Source organism: Podarcis raffonei, chromosome 18 (genome assembly GCF_027172205.1).
Source record: "Podarcis raffonei isolate rPodRaf1 chromosome 18, rPodRaf1.pri, whole genome shotgun sequence".
NCBI classification, from domain to species: Eukaryota; Metazoa; Chordata; class Lepidosauria; order Squamata; family Lacertidae; genus Podarcis; species Podarcis raffonei.
In genome coordinates, this window is record NC_070619.1 from 1,049,842 (window position 1) to 1,065,702 (window position 15,861).

The following is a 15,861-nucleotide window of genomic DNA, read 5'->3' on the forward strand; positions in this document are numbered from 1 at the left end:
TAGAGCTATGCTAGGAAACTATATCTGAGATTGATGCAAAAATCATACACCAGAAATCCTGCACAAGTTAAACTAAACACCATATCTTCTGCATAATACTGCCAATATTATATATAAATCAATTTTAAAGGAAAGTTTGGTCGATTGACTGATTGAATTGTTAGATTCCATGATTCTTCTTCCTCATGAGATTATCTCTGCTGTTGAGATTGGGTCTCAGAAGAATAATGTAGCATTTGGGGAGAAAGATGCAAGCCAGGAGACCAGCACCAGAGGCCAAGATGGAGAAGATCTCCACAGCCACCATGAACTTCCCTTTGGTGCTCAGGTAGGTTGGGACGAAGGAGATCCAAACGCTGCAAAAGACCAGCATGCTAAAGGTGATAAACTTGGCTTCATTAAAACTATCAGGCAACTTCCTAGCTAGGAAGGCCACCGTGAAGCTGACAAGGGCCAGGAAACCCAGGAAACTCAGGACATTATAAAACATGGTGACTGAACCGTCATTACATTCCACTACAATCTCTCCAGCTATGGAATGGAAGTCCAGGTTTGGAAATGGGGGAGAGGTTGCCAGCCAAACAACACAAATAGCAGTTTGGATGAGGGGGCAGATCAGAACAATAGAATTTGCCAGGAAACCCATGTAACCCAAGACAGAGGAAAACATGGCGAGGGAGCCTTCACTACACTCTCGCTAGGTAGAGAAGGAAGGTCCCAGTTTGGGAACGGGGGAGAGGTGACCAGCCAGGCAGCACAGAGAACAGCCTGGATGAGGGGACAGGCCAGGACAATCAAAGTTGCAATTTGTCCCTTCAACAATCTTCTGGCCAGGTTTCCTGGCTTGGTGGCCATGAAGGCAAGAACCACCAGGACAGTTTTGGCCAACACAGAAGAAACGGCAAAAGAGAAGATGGTTCCAAAAGCCGTTTGTCGGAGGCGACAGGTGAGGAACAGGAAGGAGCCAAGGAAGCAGAGCAGGAGGGAGATGAGGTAGGCGAGGTCTCGGTTGTTGGCTTTGACGATTGGCGTCTCGGTGTTTGATGAAGATCGCCAGCACAGAGATGTGAGGAGAAAAGGGAGAAGGCAAGAGAAGCTCAAGCAAAGCCCAGATTATCTCCATAAGGAAGGAAGTTGACGTTCTTGGGGATCCTAGACTGGTTTGGCTGTTGATCGTCTGGGCGCTTCGTGCAGTGAGTGGCAATTTGCCGCTTCTGCGCGTGATGTCATTTTGCACGTCTGCACATGCGCAAGCGGCGAAACCCGGAAGTAATCCTTTCCGGTACTTCTGGGTCGCCGCGGGACGTAACCTGATAGAACGTAACATGAAGCGTTGGGCTTGATTCTGAAGAGCCCCAGTCTTCACAGGTTCCCCTGCAACAAGCACCAGCTGGGCCAAGTTAGGGGCCTGAGCCTGCCCTGGCTCCAGATGTGGGGATGACCTTGTTGCCTTCAGCTGGGCCATCACTTACAGCTGCTCCACTACCAGTTGGGTCAGGGCAGGCTGAGGCGGCCCCTGGGTCTAGTAACCCACCAACGTCTCCCGAGCTGTAGAGACTGAGGCCTGAGAGGAGAGACCTGGGTACTCGCAGGAGGAGTGCTCACCTGCGGGCGAGACAGGGAGGTGAGTCACCAGGGGATCAGGACCGGCCGTTACCCGACAGAGATAAAAGGCTGTTGGACACCGCCCCAGGTTGCGGGAGCAACGTTGCTGTTTGCCAGAACCTGCCTGTGATCCTGTGCCTGACCTTGCCTGGTTTCCTGCCTCACGTCCTGCCTTGGCCCTGTCAGACTGACTCCTCACAGATCCCTTGGATTTGGGACTGGACCTGGACCGTGTTACTTGGGTTACCCCTGGGCCCAGCACAGTTAGGCCAGTGCGACCAGTTCCCCCACACCGGGTTCTGAGCTGAGATGCCGCTTTCCCACCTCCTTCTCAAAGCCTGTAAATGCTGGCTTCAGAAAAAGAGGTGGGGAGGGGGCTTGGACAGGGTTCTGGAGTTCTCCCTCCTCCTTCCCAAAGCCTAGTCGGGTTAATGGACGGCGGTTGGTTATAGTGAGCAGAGGACTTCCTTGCTACAGCAGCTCCAGTGGCTACCACTCTGTTTCCACCCAGTTTGGTTAGCCCATACAATGACATCTGGGTCCAGCTCAAAATCTGCTCCTACAGCAGCCCCAGGGTCCATCCACCCCACGTTCCTCCAAGCCATAGATTTGATTGAGAAGATGGCTCAGTTGATGATATTGAACCCGGCAGACTCCACCCCATGTTCCCCAAAGGAGATTTCATCCCCAGCGCTTCTTGTTGAAGCAGCTGTTCCTCAAAGAAGAATGGATCTGGAATGAAACATTGTTGGTAGGGGTGGGTTGGCAAGGGGCCATGGATTGCATCGAAACATTCCAGCTAATGGGAGTTCCATTTCCCCCTGCATCTCAGAGATGGAGTAAAGGAAAGGACATAATCATTTCTAGCTCCATCCATGAACTAATAGCATCCTCCATTCTCCACATGACACATAATGACATCAGGCCCCGGAGAACCCCAATGCTTGCAGATGTAGAAAACAAAGTTTAGAGATCTAGCAGCTAAAACCCCATCTTGGTGATACAGAAATGCACAATCTCTCTCTAGCTCAGTGTTTCTCAACCTGTGGGTCCCCAGATGTTGTTGGACTACAACTCCCATCATTCCGAGCCAGCATGACCAGTGGTCAGGGATAAATATGACATAATAGGCATCACTGAAACCTGGTGGGATAAGTCCCACGATTGGAATGTAATAATGGAGGGATACAATCTATTTCAGAGAAACAGACCAGACAAGAAAGGAGGAGGAGTGGCATTATATGTCAGGGATGTGTATACCTGTGAAGAGATCCAAGATTTAGAACCTCAAAGCCAAAGTGAGAGCATTTGGGTCAAAATTAAGGGAGAGAAGAATAACGGTGACCTCATTGTGGGAGTTTACTATAGTTCCCCAAGCCAAACGGAGGACATAGATGATGCCTTCCTGGAACAGATGGCCAAGCATGCAAAAGGAAGGGAGATAGTAGTAATGGGGGACTTCAATTACCCGGATATTTGTTGGATGTCAAACTCAGCCAAGTGCATAAGGTCAAACAGATTCCTCACTGGCCTTGCAGACAACTTCATTGTCCAGAAAGTGGGAGAAGCAACAAGAGGAACAGCCATTTTAGATCTGGTCCTAACCAATGTTGATGACCTGGTTAGTGGGGTAGAAGTGGAAGGATCATTAGGCGCGAGTGATCATGCTCTTCTGAAGTTTACTATACAGCGGAAAGGAGCAGCCAAGCATACTAGGACTCAATTTCTTGACTTTAAGAAAGCCGACTTCATAAAACTTAGGGAAGTGCTGGGTGAGATCCCATGGACAGTAATACTAAAAGGAAAGGGAGTTCATGATGGCTGGGAGTTTGTTAAGAGGGAGATAGTAAAAGCACAACTTCAGGCAATACCAATGAGACGGAAACATGGAAGGTGCCTAAAGAAGCCAGGGTGGCTATCTAAAGAACTTTTAACTGAGTTAAGATTAAAAAAGGATGTGTACAAAAAATGGAAAAGGGGGGAAACCACCAAAGAGGAATTCAAACAAATAGCCAGCACGTGTAGACACAAAGTCAGAAAAGCTAAAGCACAGAATGAACTCAGGCTTGCTAGAGAGGTTAAAAGCAACAAAAAAGGCTTTTATGGGTATGTTCGTAGCAAAAGGAAGAACAAAGAAACAGTGGGGTCACTCAGAGGAGAAGATGGTGAAATGCAAACAGGGGACACAGAAAGGGCTGAACTCCTCAATGCCTTCTTTGCCTCAGTCTTCTCCGATAAAGAAAACAATGCCCAACCTGAAGAATTTGGAGCAAATGATTCAGCAGAGGAAACACAGCCCAGAATAACTGTACAAGAATACTTGGCTAGTTTAGATGTATTCAAGTCTCCAGGGCCAGATGAACTGCATCCAAGAGTATTAAAAGAACTGGCAGATGTGATCTCAGAACCACTGGCAGTCATCTTTGAGAATTCCTGGAGAACAGGCGAAGTCCCGGCAGACTGGAGGGCAAATGTTGTCCCTATTTTCAAAAAGGGGAAAAGAGAGGACCCAAATAATTATCGCCCAGTCAGTCTGACATCAATACCAGGGAAGATTCTGGAGCAGATCATTAAGCAAACAGTCTGTGAGCACCTAGAAAGGAATGCTGTGATCACCAATAGTCAGCATGGATTTCTGAAAAATAAGTCATGTCAGACTAACCTGATCTCGTTTTTTGACAGAATTACAAGCCTGGTAGATGAAGGGAACGCAGTGGATGTAGCCTACCTTGATTTCAGCAAGGCATTCGACAAGGTGCCCCATGATATTCTTGTAAAGAAGCTGGTAAAATGCGGTCTTGACTATGCTACCACTCAGTGGATTTGTAACTGGCTGACTGACCGAACCCAAAGGGTGCTCATCAATGGTTCCTCTTCATCCTGGAGAAGAGTGACTAGTGGGGTGCCACAGGGTTCTGTCTTGGGCCCGGTCTTATTCAACATCTTTATCAACGACTTGGATGACGGACTCAAGGGCATCCTGATCAAATTTGCAGATGACACCAAACTGGGAGGGGTGGCTAACACCCCAGAGGACAGGATCACACTTCAAAACGACCTTGACAGATTGGATAACTGGGCCAAAACAAACAAGATGAATTTTAACAGGGAGAAATGTAAAGTATTGCACTTGGGCAAAAAAAATGAGAGGCACAAATACAAGATGGGTGACACCTGGCTTGAGAGTAGTACATGGGAAAAGGATCTAGGAGTCTTGGTTGACCACAAACTTGACATGAGCCAACAGTGTGACGCGGCAGCTAAAAAAGCCAATGCAATTCTGGGCTGCATCAATAGGAGTATAGCATCTAGATCAAGGGAAGTAATAGTGCCACTGTATTCTGCTCTGGTCAGACCTCACCTGGAGTACTGTGTCCAGTTCTGGGCACCACAGTTCAAGAAGGACACTGACAAACTGGAATGTGTCCAGAGGAGGGCAACCAAAATGGTCAAAGGCCTGGAAACGATGCCTTATGAGGAATAGCTAAGGCAGCTGGGCATGTTTAGCCTGGAGAAGAGGAGGTTAAGGGGTGATATGATAGCCATGTTCAAATATATAAAAGGATGTCACATAGAGGAGGGAGAAAGGTTGTTTTCTGCTGCTCCAGAGAAGCGGACACGGAGCAATGGATCCAAACTACAAGAAAGAAGATTCCACCTAAACATTAGGAAGAACTTCCTGACAGTAAGAGCTGTTTGACAGTGGAATTTGCTGCCAAGGAGTGTGGTGGAGTCTCCTTCTTTGGAGGTCTTTAAGCAGAGGCTTGACAACCATATGTCAGGAGTGCTCTGATGGTGTTTCCTGCTTGGCAGGGGGCTGGACTCGATGGCCCTTGTGGTCTCTTCCAACGCTATGATTCTATGATTCTATGATGGAAGTTGTAGTCCAAAAACATCTGGGGACCCACAGGTTGAGAACTGCTGCTCTAGCTCCATCCATGAACTAATAGCATCCTCTGTTCTCCAAGTGGCACATAATGGCAGAGGCACCATCAGGCCCAGCAGAACCCAAACGTTTGCAGATGTAAACAATACAGTTTAGAAAACCACTTGTGAGGGGCAGGACCAAGACAATCCAGCAAGAGATGTTTGTGGTCTGTTGACTTGGATTTCTGAAACACTGCTGGGAAAAAATCAGGAGCAAGCGGGAATAGGATGGATCTGGTGGGAAACCGTTGTTACCTGCCATGGTTCCAGGTTCAGAAGAAATGCCCTCTTTCCATCTTCTGTGTTTTTGTGTTTCAATGCAGATGTGTACGGGGCATGCAACGCCTGTGCCACAGAAGAGACCGCATTGTAGATGCTGTAGCTGTGGCCGGTCATGCTCACATCAGGCACAAAGACCGACAGGTCCTCCAGTTCTCCTCTCCTGTGCAACGTCCCCGGCCATCTGGTGAAGCGTGGCCTGGTTTCAGAACCTCACAATCAAACGCAACTTCCCACCAGTCACTGAGAAAAACCTCACTGTGGGGTCGGTATGGATCTAAAGCTGAAAGATAGCGGTTGAATCCTGGAACGTCTCGTGTGGACTGTGAAGGACAAAGCGCCATGGAAGGATTGCACATTCCACCACGCATAATGATACCCAACTGCAGCAAGTTCACACTCGGTTGTCAGGATCCAGACCTTCCCAAATGTAGTGTTGGTGTGTTCCTTGTAGACAGAAAATGATATCGGCAACCCCTGCGGCGATCACAACCTGGGCCTTGCTCTCAACAACTGTCAAGATTAGTGCAACCTGATCTTCTGCAATGTCATTGAATACGGAGAACCGTTGAAGGATCTTCCTTTCAAAATCTACACAGATGTCATTCTGGGCAAATAATGTTTTCAGGCTCTGGATGAAATTGTCACTTCTGCCACTTTTCAGAACAAATCCCAACCCAGTTCCACTGGAAGTAGAGGAGGAGGGAGAACAACGCCATGTTCTGCATGTGGTGTTCAGGGTCGATGTGGTAGAAGCTTGGGGAGTGGAGTGGGTCGCTCAGAATGGAGTCAAAGGACAGGAAACCTAACTGAAGAACCAGAAGTGGATCAAATTTTAGGAACGGTTGAGATGAAAGAACACAGAGAGGATATTGAGAAGTTGGAATGTGGAAAGGGAAGGGAAGCAACAGAGCTCAGGGCTGGAGCAACTGGTTGCATGCAGACGGTCCCCAGCTTCTCTAGCTCTCGTTGCAAAAAGCTCCCTTCCTGAAAGCAAGGACAGCAGCTGCCAGTTTTCAATATCTCATACCAAAATCCCCACTATTGGTTTTTCATTGGTTTTAAATCAATTGTATGCAGCTGTGCATTTAGATGCTCTTTCCTGCTGATGGGTCTTGTGTGCAGTTGGCATTATTATTATTATTATTATTATTATTATTATTATTATTATACTGCCCTGTAAACGTAGGTCTCAGGGCATATTCACAACACAAAGCTGCAACATAAAAGCACAACATACATCATAAAAATAATTAAAGTAGCAAAAATTAATATTAATGTCTTCAAACTAATAAAAAATACACTCCTCAACAAAAGCTCCTACAAATACAAATTCATAAATCCAAGTTAACAGTGTGGTGCTGATAACACCACAAGTTGCAGGAGTAAGTAACAAATGTTGGAAATGTAAGGAAAAAGAGGGAACATTTTATCACATGTGGTGGGAATGTAAAAAGGTGAAATGCTTCTGGGAGATGATATATAATGAATTGAAAAAAATGTTGAAATATACATTTATAAAGAAACCAGAAGCATTTCTCTTGGGTATTGTTGGAAACGATATACCGTAAATAAAAAGGAATGTAAGCTTTTTCTATATGCAGTAACAGCAGCAAGAATACTATTGGCCCAAAAATGGAAGCAAGAAGAATTACCAACGATGGAAGAATGGAGGATGAAATTAATGGACTATGCGGAACTTGATAAACTAAAGGGAAGGATCCGAAACCAGCGGGACCAGAAGTTTACCGAGGACTGGAGTAAATTTACGGATTATTTGAAAAGTATTTGCGATGACCAGACGACGTTTGTAGGTTTGCAAGAAGATCTGTGAGGAATAATATTAGAAATATTGCAAAAATGAAGAAGGGGGTGGGATATGTAAAGGCAATATTAAGTTAGGAAATGCGTAAGAAGTGAATAAGGCGGAGGATTATCAGAGGTGCTGATGGAAGTCCAATAAGAATGTATTTGTGATAAATTGTGTGGTATGTTTTATAATTTTGTATTTTAAAACCAATAAAAATATATATATTTTTAAAAAAAGTTGCAGGAGCGATCCCCGTTAAGGGACAGCTGCATATTCCTGCCTTGCAGAGGGTTGGACTGGATGATCTGCAGGGTCCCTTCCAACTCTATGCTTCTATGATTAAAAGCAATTTAAAGCAACCCCACCCACCTAATTAAACAATACCCACCCAAGTTAACACCCCCCCATGGAAACAATAAGGTACCTGAGGAACCTTGAAGTTTGTCAAGATGTGTGCCATTGGCTTTGAGATTCTTGTGTTGAGGCCCCCAATGACGGAGAGCAGCTCATCCCCCTGCTGCATTCACAGTTAGGAAACATGTTCCTCGTGTGGAGAGGAGAGAGAGGCTGACCTCGTGCGCCATGCTTGCGTAGTCGCTCTCTACTGGCACACAATACAGAAATCAAAGAAGTCTCAAAGGATAACTGTGCTACATTCGCATCTGATTTGAATTCTCTCCCCCCCCCCATCCCGTCCTGATAAAAGACATTGCTCAAAGAGGGGTTTGGAGTATTATTATTATTATACAAATGTAGCAATTTTGCTTTTTGCAGTATTCTTAGTTGTATACAGGGTTGGGATCATGATGGACAACGGAGACCCGTTCTTTGCCCTCTTCTACATGATAGGCATTTGGGAATGATTTGAAGAGATATATGCTTTAATCTCAGGGTCGTCGGTTCAAGCCCCAGGTTAAATAATAATAATAATTTTATTGTTTATACTCTGCCAGGCTGGCTGGGTTTCCCCAGCAACTCTGGGCAGCTTGCAGCATATGTATAACCTAGTAAAATATCAAGCATCAGAAATGTCCAGTTACAGGGCTGCCTTCAGATGTCTTCTAAAAGTTATGTCGTTCTTATCTCCTTGACATCTGAAGGGAGGGCGTTCCACAGGGAGGGAGCCACTACCAAGGCGGCAGGGTTCCTGCATTGCAGGGGGCAGGACTAGATGATCCCCAGGGTCCCTTCTAACTCTACAACTCTACGATTTTATGTGCAAGATAAGTGCAAGAGTATTTTTTGGAGTCACAATGACATGGAATCTTGGCCTTAGCCCTGCTGCGTTTCCTTTCCCAGGAAACGTGTCCAAAGAAGGAGTTGGTGGGCTCTCCTTCCTGGGAGGTTTTTAAGCAGAGGTTGGAGGGCCACCTGCATTGCAGGGGGTTGGACTAGATGATCCCTGGGGGTCTCTTCCAACCCTCTTATTCTATGATTGACTACATCTTTCTCCAGGAAAGCCCCTTGACACAAATGACAAAGGAAGACTTACTGAGAAAGATTCCCGGTTGATGGGAGATTCCTCTAAGGGAAACCTGAGGACGATGGTGATGGACGATCGCAAATTACCCCCCACAATCAGGTCCCCTGGCATATAATAATCTTCCTGGACTGGGAATGGTCTGGTCAGGTCACAGGTGGGTCTCAGCGCCATCAGGATCACCTGAGTCAGGGGCCAAAATAACAGCAGCAGCCAAATCACCACCAACAGAGAGAGACTTCTCTTCCAAGAGTGGGCAGTTGGAAGTTTGCAAGAATCCTCAGAGTGCAGGATTCCTTTTGCAGGGTCCAGGAGGGGCTTCAGGTCTTAAGGACTAGCATCCTGCCCATCTCCAAAGAGAACTGGCTGCCTTGTTTATACCTTCTTGAGTGTACATGCTTTCCCTTGAAGATAGGTGGGATTTTTTATGTCGTCCTGGAAATATTTGTTATTCGCTTGAGAGGTAGCGTCTGAAAACCCTCAGGGGTTCTGCGAGAACTGCCGCTCCATTTTCTGCATAATTCTAAGGGGGGAAAATAATCACAGGCTACCGTGCTGGATTCCCTCTGCATGTCTCTCGGAAGAAAACAGATTTTTGAGACCGCAGCTGGGTCACCCTCTGCTTGTTTGTTGAACCCTTGAGGTTATCTTTGGGTTATCCTTCCAAATATCAGTCCCTAGTATTTTACCTAACAAGAGATCTCGGCACAGCTTTTGCTGTTGACCCCCTATTTTCAGAGATATAAAGGAATGCAGTCTCCCTGAAATAATGGCATTGTTCCAAATTATGGCACTCCACATAAAAGGCCGTCTCCTATTTTATGCCACCCTGGCATCGTCTAATCTGAGCCTTCTGCCTCTGAGCTCTCTGTTCCACTCCTCTCAATGCCCGCCTGGTCCTGGGGGGGGGGGGCTCAGGAATGCTTTCCAAGGACACTGAATCTGTCAGCTGTCTCTCCCCTGGGGCTTCTTCTTCCTGCTGTTCCTCTCCCAATATTTCCCAGCTTCTCCCTTCTGCAGCCTCTGAACTATGGCCTTCTGCAAATCACTGTTCTAAATCAATACTGTCCTCCTGTTCTCAGGAAGGTTCAGGCCCCCACCATTCCCCCTCAGTAAAATACCAGGGACTGACAGGTGGAACCTGTGGGGATAAAGTAAAAGCAAGCTTTATAAGGTCATCATTTGCAGCCAACCCTGTCAAATTCAAATGTATAATGCACCGCAAATTGCAAACCCCCCAACTGCCCCTATTTTCCAGAGACAGTCCCGGATTTACAGAAGCCGTCCCAGTTTCAGATCTGATCCCAGAATGTCCTGCTTTCCCTTAGGACGCCTTTTTTCTTCAGAGAAATGTTGGAGGGTATGGAGTTATGCGATCCCCAAGCCTTGTATATGGAAGGCTTTTTTAAATGTTTAATGTTTCATTATTTTTAATGTTTTATTATCTTTTTATATATACCCAGAGTGGCTTCCAACATATTATAAATTTGTTGTTGTTGAAACAGAAAGTATGGCATTGTGCTGTTGTCCAAAGAAAATATTTTGTTAAATACCGCATTTTTCGTCCTATAGGACGCACTTTTCCCCCTCCAAAAATGAAGGGGAAATGTGTGTGCGTCCTATGGGGTGAATGCAGGCTTTTGCTGAAGCCTGGAGAGCGAGAGGCGTCGGTGCGCACCGACCCCTCTCGCTCTCCAGGCTTCAGGAAGCTATCCACAAGCCTTGGGAGCCCGCGGGAGCACGCCCCGTGCTTCGGGCAGATGTCCGCAAGACTTGCGAACCCGGCGGGAGGTCCCGCGGGCTCGCAAGGCTTGCGGGTGGCTTGCGGGCAGCAGCCTGTTCTGGGGGCTGGGGTCGGGGGAAGCTCGGGCTTCCCCTGCCCCAGCCCTGCGGCTGGTGAGGGGGGAATAAATTTTTTTTAAATTTCCCCCCCAAAAAACTGGGTGCGTCCTATGGGCCGGTGCGCCCTATAGGACGAAAAATACGGTAAATAGGTCTTTGGGCTTTCATTTTAAAAAAGAATTATTCTTGCCTTTGCATAGAAAATGTAAATATTTACATAGGAAATGTAAATATTGGTCACCATTTCCTTGCAGGATGGGAGCTGTGTGTTCAAATTGTCCAACTGAGCGGTCAGGATCAATAGCTATGTAAATCTTCCAAGCAATGATGGTGAGTCCCTGGAACAAGCTGTGGGACCAGTTGGTCCAGTGACTGTTTGTTTGGATGCTTCTTATTTCCAGTTTTACAGCTCAAGTAAGGTGCATTATTATTATTATTGTTATTATTAGTCTAATCAGATGCCCAAATGGGTAGCCTGAATGCAGCAGCACCATTCCCAGAAACTACTGTCCAAAGATCATTGGAAATACAAAATGCAGAGCAAGAGAGATCATCTTCTGAGGTCCTTCTTCATGTGCCACCTCTAGGTGAGGTCTGGAGGGTGGCAACACAAGACCAGGCCTTTTCTGCGGTGGTTCCCCATTTGTGGAATGCTCTCCCCAGAGAGATTTGCCTGGCGCCTTCATTATATATTTTTAGGTGCCAGGAAAAAACCTTCCTCGTCATCCAGATCTTGGGCTGATTATTGGAGGGGGGGCAGTTATTGGTTTGTTTTTGTTTTTATTTATGAACTTTGTGGTTTGTTTATCATGTATTTTTCTGCTGCAAGCCACCCTGAGACCTGCGGGTATACGGCAGTGTACAAATGTCGTTCATCATCACCATCATCACAGTTCGGGGGGAGGGCTGCATGACACACAGCCATTGTCTAGGAGAGCAATGATGACAAGCTTCTCCCCCAGCCTCCCAGAAGTACCAACTGCTGGTTCAGGTCGGGGTGGAAAGAACCATGCCATGCTGGCCATTGGCTATGGGTCTGAGAACGGGACTCCCTACTGGATCATAAAGAACAGGTAACGTGGGAATCAGTGGGGCCAGAAAAGGTTGGGCTATCAGGCGGGTGATATATCCCGGTCCTACCGGGAGATGCTGGCAACGAACGCAAAGCTGCAGCACTTCCTCTGGCTACACTTAGACCCATCACACTCTCCTGCCACCCCCCCATTGACGCAACATCTTAAAGAGATCCTCTCCTTTCCTCCCTTCCTCCCACAGTTGGGGACCTTACTGGGACGAGAAAGGCTACATCCAAATGCAAAGAGGAGTCTACCTGTGTGGCTCAGCTGCTGTGGCCAGTTACCCTGTGTAAGCAGCCCAGGACTCCTCCGCCTTCCTCCTGGACTCTTCTGACCTTCAGAGCAATGGCTCATGGGGAGTGGTGCTCTTCTGCATCACACTCGTGCCTCCCAAACAGAGCAGGGATGGCATTCTGAAACTGAGCACCACCTCAATTTTAAGAAAGAATAAAGAATTTGGCCATTTTGATTGAGTTCTTGCATGCCTTCAGAGCAGGAGGTTGCATTTGGTATGGAATTGGCTCAATTAGGGTCACATCCAGACTATTCCTTTAAAGCAGGTGACTTTCTCCAACCGATGTCAACAATGGGAGGGCAATGGGAGTTGCATATCCATGAAGGATTGCTCCCAGGGAGCTGGGCGGGGGGGAGCCACATGTAGTGGGAGCCACCAAGCACATGGGAGACCCTGGTTCAACTCTCCCCTCCATCGTGCGGCGGCTCACTGGGCAACTATGGGCCAATCTCTCTCTCTCTTCTGAGCTACCTCATAAGGTTGTTTTGAGAATCAGCAGTGGGGCAGGAGAGCTGGAAATAATGCCAAAAATCCCTCAGCTAACACGGCCCATCGTCAGGGAAGATGGAAAGTGAATACCCTGGTGTACTGGAACATTTTCTACACAGCTCTGCATCGCTCTCAAAGCTCACACTGTGTTAATGTTATGTGATTTCCCCTCGGCAACACCCATTTCTCAGATGCCACCTGCATATGGAGAATGGACCCTTCTGTCTCCACCCTAAAAGGAACAGATCTCTAAACAGTTGTTTTGCTCATTCCAGGAGCCACTCACTGCACGAAGCGCCCAGACGATCAACAGCCAAACCAGTCCAGGATCCCCAAGAACGTCAACTTCCTTCCTTATGGAGATAATCTGGGCTTTGCTTGAGCTTCTCTTGCCTTCTCCCTTTTCTCCTCACATCTCTGTGCTGGCGATCTTCATCAAACACCGAGACGCCAATCGTCAAAGCCAACAGCCGAGACCTCGCCTACCTCATCTCCCTCCTGCTCTGCTTCCTCGGCTCCTTCCTCTTCCTCACCATCTTCTCCCTCGCCGTATCTTCTGTGTTGGCCAAAACTGTCCTGGTGGTTCTTGCCTTCATGGCCACCAAGACAGGAAACAGGGCCAGTGAGGCGCAGCGTAAATTAACAGTGCAGTTTTAGAGAATAAGAGCTTTACTGCGTTAAAATCAACTTCTTCCTAAACAACACGCTTCCAGGCAGTCTGACTGAGATTCCATGCTGCTCAGAACTGAGGGGACTGACTCTGACCGACATCTTACAGAGAAGACAGAGAGAGAAAATGGCTGCCACTTATAAGGAGAATGAGTCACATGCCAGAGTGAGAAAATGGCTGCCGAGTCACATGACTCAGAGTGACTCCCCAGTTGGCAGTCAGGCCTGGAGAGCTTGACTCGGCCCCAATGCCTGGGCAGGCCCAGCCCTTCCCAGCCTGCCTTGCGGCTTCGGCTCTCAGGTGACTTGGTCACATGACAGCCAGAAGATTGTGGAGGAGACAGTTCCGGAGCCCCTTGTCCTGGCCTGGCCCCTCATCCCGGCTGCCTGGCTGGTCCCTTCTCCCCGTTCCCAAACTGGGACCTTCCTTCTCTCCCCAGCGAGATGGCAGTGGAATGCAGGGAAGGCTCCCTCCCCATGTTTTCCTCTGTCTTGGGTTACATGGGTTTCCTGGCCCTCGCCAGCTTCACGGTGGCCTTCCTAGCAAGGAGGTCAAAGATATGGGGTTCAGTTTAAATTGCACATGATTTCTGTGGGGTTGGTTTTTTGTTTTTTTTCATAGATCTTAGATATGGTTGCTCAGCTAATAAGTCCAAACATCACTCTTGCCCTGCCCCCAATTGATACAGGTTTACATGCTTGTTTTCCTTAACAAATTAGTGATGCCTTTATTAATTAATTCATTCAGCCTTTATTGGCACAATTTAGACAACAAAAGCATTAAAAATCGATAAAACATTGGTAATCCAGACATATGAAATACATAAAACAATAGCCACCAATAAGTAAAAATAAGTAGTTTTAAATTTGACTTTGAAAATATCCTTGAACAATTTCAGTAGTTTCAGAAATATTATCCCTCCAAAAATATGGGATTACAGATACTTTGCAAATAGATACTTTAAGCTTCAAAGGAGTCGCCTGTAGGTCTCTCCAAAGGGTGCTGAAGAGAGGAAGTCCCAAATTATGTGGTATATTGTATCTGGTGTGTTCATACCACAAGAGCAAAGTCTATTCTGGAAGGGGATTTTGGGGGATCTCCCTGACCATACAAATGAGGGGGGTGCAAGACTCTATGATACAATGGGGTATCTTAAGTTGTAAAAATATCTGGGCCTTTATTAATGATGGCTCAAATGTACCATAAGCGGCTGGTGACTTGGAATTCTGAACAGGATATATTCCCTAGCCAAGAGTGTGGGAATTAATGTTATCAGAGCAGCTGAAGCATCACAGTGAGCTTTCCAAGGAAGTGATGCAGTGTGATAATTTTATTGATACGTGGCTTCTATTTGTCGTGTATTTTAACAAAAGCAGCCAAGGACGTGCTGGGCTAAATGGCACAGCTCCAAGGTTCTTTTGGTGTGGAAGTGAAGTGATGGCTCTCATCCATCCAGCCCTGCATGACCAACACATTGCTGCACTTTCCTTGTTGCTATAATGTTAATGTTCTGCTTATGGATACAATAAATACTATATATAGCAAAATAAAATAAAGTTGCACCATCGAAATGCAACCAGGATGATTTATTTAATTATTTCACGAAACCCACGCACCACTCTGATTGCGGAAAAACCTCGAAACGGTTTAGAAAAAGGGATAGAACTTTAAAATTACAGTGGTACCTCGGGTTATGTACTTAATTTGTTCTGGAGGTCCGTTCTTAACTTGAAACTGTTCTTAACCTGAAGCACCACTTTAGCTCATGGGGCCTCCCGCTGCTGCTGCTCTGCCACCGTGCGATTTCTGTTCTCATCCTGAAGCAAAGTTCTTAACCCGAGGTACTATTTCTGGGTTAGCGGAGTCTGTAACCTGAAGCATATGTAACCCGAGGTACCACTGTACCATTATTTAAGAGTTTCAAAAAGTGAAAATGACAATAAACTTTTGCAAGGACAAATCCCATCGCACAACTTTTTTTAGAGTTTGTTGAGAGTGTCCACAAGCATATAAACAGTGGTGATCCACTAGCTCTGCCACGCTAGGAATCCAGCAGTGAAGATGACAGCAATGAAGACCCCCCTCTTGGCCTAGCAGATGGGGACCAAAGGAAAGCAGAGCAAGACGTTGGGCACTCGCTTGGCAGCAGGAGTTGCGGGAAGGAGGTGTACAAGGTGCCACCCCAGCCGTCTTAGGGACTCCACACCAGATTTGTGTAGGGTTTCCTCCTGAGCCCTTTCTTCTCCTGAAGCTGGGAGTGGAGGTTTAGGGTCCTTCTCCTAGAGGGGGTCCCTTCCCAGGTGGACGAGCCCAACCTGCCCCTCACTTCCCCCTGCAGCACAGGTAGAAACCGCCTGCTTGGCCATTGGACCCCCTCTTGGCCTCATC